At 38.4% G+C, this 7,472-nt stretch overlaps 1 long non-coding RNA gene across 1 annotated transcript; it reads right to left on the bottom strand.

The window, feature by feature from the left end:
- Nucleotides 1–472: 472 nt before the first annotated feature.
- On the bottom strand, nt 473–6,875 carry LOC121096585. The gene is made up of 3 exons (XR_005830599.1): nt 6,738–6,875; nt 6,064–6,202; nt 473–608 (listed from the first exon to the last, which is right to left on the bottom strand). It is a non-coding gene; the product is annotated as an uncharacterized LOC121096585 (long non-coding RNA).
- Between the last annotated feature and the right edge of the window lie 597 nt (nt 6,876–7,472).

The raw sequence follows: 7,472 nt of genomic DNA, 5'->3' as shown, positions 1-7,472 counted from the left end.
ACACGGTTGTTTGGGAGAAGGTCTTACATTTGTCACCTGAATTCTGCATCCTGTGCTTACAGTCCTAAAATCTGGCAGCTCTTCAGTTGCAGAGAAGATGCTGATAATAGTAATAAGTTTTCAGGAGCTGCACCAAGTAAGTTGTTTTGTCCAGACTTGTCTATTGCATGTAATAAGCTCAGTTCTACAAAAATCAAGTCATTACTGGAACTCCAGGAGTCGGGGGAACTGTGGCAGACTGCTAATTAATTTTGCCTCTGAAACTTTCAGTAATAATTGGATCAGGGAATGACACATGCATTGAAAAGCAAATGTATCCTGTGAAGTTGTTTGGCCTAAGAATTTTCTTAATATATTAATAGGAATTGCTTTTATTTTGAGAAGTCAGGATAACTCATGTGTTTGTGTCCTTTTTTAGAGAAAATACAGGCTATTTTTAACAACTTGGTTTTTCCAGTGCCACCTAAAAAAAAATTTTTACATTTGATGGCCTACCTGAACTGTATCAAAAGGTGATATTCATGATGATAAGAGCCATTCCTCCTGGAAAAACACACTACCACTCCAAGCACCAAAATGAAGGTAACAGAAGGGAAAAAATAAGAAATCTGTGGAGAGAAAAAGATGGGAAATGAAAAAGAAATCGATCAAAAGAGGTATCGGTACTTGTTTTCTGTACAAAAAAGCCTATTCAATTATTGGGCTTTCTTAGAAGCAAACTGAAAACTTAAAGTACCATCTATTTGTTGGCTCTTACAAATGAGACTATACTTTTTCTTTTCATCACAATAGCACCCGCAAGCTTCAGTGAATACAAGGTCTCATTGCTTAGATGTAATACATATAATAAAAACTATCCTCAGGTCCCCTTTTCCTTCCTCTACCCTAGTCAAAAAGAAAAAAAAAAAGAATTGTTATGGAAGAACACTGGCTCAGGGAAATAAAGAAAATCCCACGGGGCAAGTTTGCAGCTGAAAGCAAAGCCCTGTCTTTCCCAAATATACCTTTACTCAACTCAATTACACAAGAAGCATCCAAGATAAAAAATTAGTAGATCTTCAGGTCATTTTGTAGTGGAAGAAACCCTATTTTGTTCACAACCATACATAGAAGATGTCCCAAACACCCCCCTCCTATTTCTGTATTTTTCTCAGCACCATCCTGCTGGGCTTTTCCACAACTGCACAACTTTCAAAGAGGGTTAAGACACCTTGCAGACAATACGATAAATATAGCAGCTCCAAGAAATCTAGTACATAGTAGTTTCAGTAAGCTAACTGTTCTGCAGAAGAGCCCTAATTTCATCTTATCTCTAAAGCACATAGCTCAGCACTGCTTTTTTTATACTGTTGACCCAGCAAAGCCTGATACGGACTTTGCTTTAGAGAGACTCTATAACTGTAAGCTGGGGTCCTTGATGTGCAGTCTTAGCTGTCAGTCTCTTCCGCTTGACAGGATTGGCTTCTGTAACAGAAATCTGTTTGAAATCTATGCCCACTATAGCCTTAATTCAATAGCAGACATTGTGAACAGTTATCAGGAAAGCACAGCTTTCAAAAATTGCTGGGAACTCCCATATTAGCCACTAGTTCTTGTGTGGGTAATGGACACAATAAAAGAGGGGGAAAAATTAACTGTCTCCTCTGACTCAAGAGCACAGGTCACATTTGAACTTGAGGCTATCTGACCTTTCAGCCCATGCCAGACTCATACCCTACAGGCCAGGATACAAAGCCACATCTTCTGTAAGTCCCAAACAGCCTGCACTCCACTTTTTAATGTTTCAATAATGTAGAACACGACCTTTCAGGGAACTTCTCTCTGATCAGCACTGTACTTCTAAGCCTCACAATTCTGTTCATTTGCCATATGCAAAAATGCCTGTGGTCTCCAAGGGCAGGAGAAAAGGAAGATCAAAGTCAAGCCCCACTGCATAGATCCCAGAAGAGAATTTGTCATAATCCCATGTTCCATCTTTTACCTTGAAGCACAGAGCAAATGAGAAAGGAAAGAAAATTATGGCTTAATAGTGTATGCAATTAGCAATCAGAGGGAACTCATCCAATAGTTTTTCCAGATATCGTATAACTTTTTGGAAGATACAGTTAACCCTCTCTGCTACTGTCTTCTCATTTGAGACATAAGATTTAATTACTTCTTGAAGCCTTGATGGCAATCCATTTTGAACAGCTTTGTACCCAGAAGGAGAGTCTCCCTCATGCTTATCCATACAGTCACCACACAGTTCTGAAACCTCTTGTTGGCATATGTAAGAGCAGAAGAAATATTTGGGGAGTAACAGGATCAGCATGCCCGACACTGCCCACTCTTTCCCAGATCTCTACACTATGATTCGTGGAGTGAAGAGGGCTGTATTTACTCTTTGTATGGCTGATCTCCAGTCCAAGAAGGCGGCTTGCTGCAGCACATGATCAATCACAATCATGATGCTCATACGGTCCAAGGTATGGTCTAAGCTTCAATGTCAATGAAGTATTGCTGACTTGCATTGTATTTTAGAAGAAGAAAGAAAATTGAAAGGAGTATAATATCTGAATTTGAAGAGCCTAGATCTTTTTGTGCATGCTTTATTCCTCTTAAATACTTCTGTCAATAACAGAAATCTTTAAAGAAATGTATTTGCCATCATTTCCTATCTTCTATCTTTTTAGATGGGGGGGTGGGGGTGGGTGGAAAGAAGGCAGAAAGTACACCATTGCCATTTATGGGAACAAAGAGAAAAGTTCTCTGGAACTGTCAAATCACTGCATCTTCTGTTTGCAGGCATACCCGCTAAATCAATTGACCTAAGAAAGCTGTTGAGAAAAGTAGCAAAGCATTAATTTTTCCCCCGTTTTCCACTGCTTAAGCTTCTACTAGGTTTGTACTTAGAAGGACACTGAAAAGAAATGCCAGAATTGCATTCTGCATTTCAACTAGGACTGTCTTTCCACCCAAGCAAAAAACTATTAAACTTATTAAAAATGGCAGGAAAAAAGTACAGAATTCTTCCCACAACAGGTCAACCACAAAAGGGAAAAGATGTGAAAGCAAGTTGTTGTAATGACTAGTACCACTTTATCTGAGAGTGTCAATATGACAAAAATCCTGAAATAAAGTTATTCGTTTAAATATCAAAAGAAGAAAAGGTTGCAAAGGTTGCAAGTATGACACCAACTATGCCTGTAATGGTCTGAGGTTAATTAGACTGAAGGAAACAGCCTGGGCTCTCCATTGTGCTTGAGCTGATGAAGACCACAGGCAGCAAAGAGCACTGTAAAAGATGGGCAAGCCAGCAGGACAAAAAGGTCTTATACAATGTTTAGGCTGCTGGCAATTTTAAGAAAAAAAGAATTCAGAGAAAAAAGAATTGGCTCTGGAAATTTTGAGGCCAGAAGATACTTGCTATTTTAAGACACAGCACTTTATTCCTCTAAAAGCAAGTTGATTTTGTATGTGTGTTTCAACCATTTGCATTTCCCCCAATATTAATAATAAAACCTTCCAAATTAATTCATTTTAAATAAAACATAATAATTTCAGATGAATATGACTTAATGATAAAAGTGATAATTATATAAATGTTTATTTACGAACTATATTTACATATTTAAACAGAAGTACCGTTTGCAATATTACAATTTCACAGCACATTTCATTGCTTCAAGTTCCAGTCAGAAAAATGAGTAATCTTTCAGTTATGACAAAACTGGCTGAAAGGTCACTCTTTCCCCAAACTATGGCTAAATAGATTTGCCAGAGCAAAGTGTTTATGATCAATTCAATTAAAATGGTAATTTCAAGGGGACTGGCAGCTCTCCTAAACTGTGAAGAGTTCTAGTTTACTTGAAATCCCATCACACAAGGTAATAATACGGGATGTTGCTGTTAAGTCACTGTGGTAATTTTCCATGATATTACATTGGAACACTTGCACAAATATAACTGCAGATAACACACACAAAAAAGTTAAAATATTTAGTTTTAATGTATTTATCACATCCCACTGAAAATACACAACTAAGATCAAAAGATCATTGCAGTATAGACCAGCGAGAGCACTGAATTAATCACGAGCTCTGATGCAAAGCTATGTTGCTTGCCAAAGTGAGTGTCTTGTTGGGTCAAGCAAGATCACCCAGCCCCTTAGAACAAGTCATTGGAATTACATCATTATTTTTTGTTCTTGCAGAGTTTGATAGTGTAGCAGACCCTGAAGTAAAGCTTTGCCTCTAGTTGCAATTATATAAACTTCACAGTTTTTACAAGTCCTCCTGAATGGTTTTCTGATAAGCCATAAGCATAAACTGGTAAGCAATTGTTGTTACAGAGTTCTATTAATAGATATTTCTGTTTAAAAAAAAAAAAAAAAGAAAAAAAATTAAAATGCTGTTCACATTCAGCACTGATGCACAGGGCATTTTAAGGTATTTTAAAGGGAAACTGTTAACCTGAAATTTCATTTCCTTCTGATTACTTCAGCCACCCAGAAGCTAACAAAAAGGATGAAGATATAGAGGGTTTCTTTACCATTCCCTTGTCTCCTCAAACCTTCTCTGTTTGGCTAGTGAATCTGCCTTGCAAATTTGACTGTCTCTGCTAAGTTCCGTATCTTGTTGATAGCAAACACCTTGTCATTGAGCACTCTGAGGCTGAACGCTTGCACAAACACTTCCCTGGCTATGCAGAAAGCAGCAGAACAATGCAGGAGTTCAAAGAGATCACAACCAAGAAACAAACAGGCACGTACTCAAGGAAAAGTTAAAATGGTAAATGTCATCTTGTTTCTTACTGTTGTTCAAAGCCTACCAAAAAGACCTTTCAAAAGAAGTATTTCTAAATTAATAGAAAAGCCTCCCAAATGACACTAAGAATTTTTCAACAATATCTTCTTCTAAAAAATACAGGGTAGTTAAAGGTCGCTCCATTTGGACTTTAGTGAACTAACGAAAACTGAGTTCACACTTAATCCTGAAGGTGGTCAAATGACATAAATCCAAATTCATGATCATAATTTTGAAAGTCAAATCCGTGTCTTGCTTGTGCTACAGACTCTGCTGAGACTGAAGCCTGGCTAGATGTGCCTGTCCCAGCCTTCAGTTATGTAGCTGAGAGCAGTATAGCTACAAGGGAAAAAAAGCTCAGTCTGGACTGCAAAAAGCCTTCTAAAAAGCCGAGCAAATATTTAGATTGCTGGCTTGCTCTGAAATCAGCACTGCTATGGCCAAGAGTGCCCAAGCCAACTCAATGTGATTACACACTAAAAGCTCTTAGCAAGATAGTGTTCACATACCATTGGTCTTGATATACCTAGAAACTTGGTGAGTGCAAAGTTCACTCAGTTGGAAGGGAGGAAAGTAAAAAAATGTAAAGAAATCTGTGCCAGTTTGCTGAGTGAAAACGTATTTGTAGTCAGCATAGCAAGGAGATCGCAGAACCTTACCTTTTTAATGGCACCAAATAGCAAGGTAGTAAAAAAAAAAAGGCTTTCATTTTCTGTTAAAGCTCTTAGAAATCTAACCAAGCAGTTAGTGATGTAAAAGTTGAAGGCCCAAAACTAACAGAAGTTACTAACTAAATCTTTTGTTAAATTCAGTGGGTCTTAATGTAGGCTCTCACCAGTGACACATATTTCACAAAACCTTTAGCTGCTTTGTTTAGGGATGACCTGTTTGAACATTCAAGGTTTGCCTGAGACCTTGGCTATGCTCTTGAGTTAAAGACATACCAATGGGACCCTGAACGACACACACTGTAGAACAAGGGAAAGAATCACCGTTCTGGTGATATACAAAGTCCTTAGTTTAGGACAGATGGCAATACATCAGGAGTACAGCTCCTGAAACCACTACGCTCAGCTTTCATCACTCATTTGGATCAAAAGGCCTCCAGGAAGACCTCAGAGTAGGAAACCAACCTGCACCATTCTTAGCACCATTATTTTTTAAGATGCAGGTGCTCGGGAAACGGAAAGAAACACAACCACCTTGACAAAATATACACCAAAGAATGGGCAACTGCAAAAGGAACAGAGGAAAAATATGCAAAGAAAAATTAACTCACTGTGTCTTCAGGAAGTCTGAAACATTCTGAAAGTAGTCGTGTAGGCATATTCTTTTTTAAACGTACCCAAAGCAGCAGATATCTACATTCAGCATCTGTTCGAGCAATGGCAAGAATGGAGCACTGGAGATGAGGCTGTCTGGGGAACAGAAACCAGAAGACAATGTTTGTTTTGGCACTGAAATCCAGGACGTTATCTAGCTACAGAAATTCAATGTGTTGGTGCGACATTTTATTGGCTGTGTTAGTTTTGTGGTGGTTGGCCTTGGCTGCAACTTTTATATACATATAAAAGTAACCCCCGCCTCCAACTCTCAAAGCAATTAAATGACGCCAGAAAGATTTCTGCACCTCTGTGTTCCTTCATTACAACAGGATCTGCTGCTGCTTCTATTAATACAAATCCTGTATGCTGGTAAAGAACACATGGGTTAGCTTCTAATCAGCTGAAAAATTACAGGAGGAAGCAAGATATTCTTAGGCAGATTATAAAATTAAAAAGCTCATGTGGGAGATCTTTTTAAAGTATTTTTTCTTCCAAAGAAAAAAAAAATTACCCTCTCTTCTGTGCAGCAGGAAGACACAGCTGTAGTTAAAAGCAGGAAGTTAAGAATATCTCGGGGTTTAGACAGGATCTTTTTTGGCATTTAAATAATTTTCTCTTTCCTTCTTACTTTCTGACAGTAGGTTTCTTTGCCAATTTTGTTCTTCTGGAGTTTATAATTCCCTGAGTTAACATACTTTCAAGTGGTGTGCGGGGTGCGTGGATAATTATTCCTGTGGCTCAAGTATTTGGGTCAAGTATTGATAAGGCTTTGGCTGTTTGGAAGTACTCTCCACGCCTTATACTGATACATCTTCACAGACCTTTGCTGAAGCGCAACATTTTCCACACAGAAGCAGGGAGCTTAGAAATGTAATTTCTGAGATATTCCATGTTTGAAAAATCACATAAACACGATCACCATGCCTGGTTTCGGTAGTCACCCAGGATTTAGAATGTTTGCCAGCTGGAAAACAGGAAAAGACAAGAGTGGAAATGGACTGAAAAAACAAAAAACACTATATAAGAAATATGTGCTGGCATTACCCAAAGGCTATCCTAAAATCCAGGGGAAAAAGTTATAAAAACCCCAATCATTCAATGGAACCATATGGATTTGAGGGATAAAACCCAACTAACCAATGTGGATTCAGATCAGAATTCTCAGAAAAACAGTGTTATCATTGAATTGAGGACCAAAGACCGCAGTTGGTTCTGCTGGCAGATGAGCAGGGGATGAGATGACCTTGAGAAATGAGGAGCCAAGGAAGAAAGGCAGAATAAAACGCTGCTGGCACCAAAACCTATGGAAGGCAGCTGCCATTCACCACACCCATGTGGATCTGATCTTACAACTTGAGGACAA

Source organism: Falco naumanni, chromosome 13 (genome assembly GCF_017639655.2).
Source record: "Falco naumanni isolate bFalNau1 chromosome 13, bFalNau1.pat, whole genome shotgun sequence".
Taxonomy (NCBI): Eukaryota; Metazoa; Chordata; class Aves; order Falconiformes; family Falconidae; genus Falco; species Falco naumanni.
Note: the sequence above shows the minus strand (reverse complement) of the source record. Positions and strands in the feature narration are given on the sequence as shown.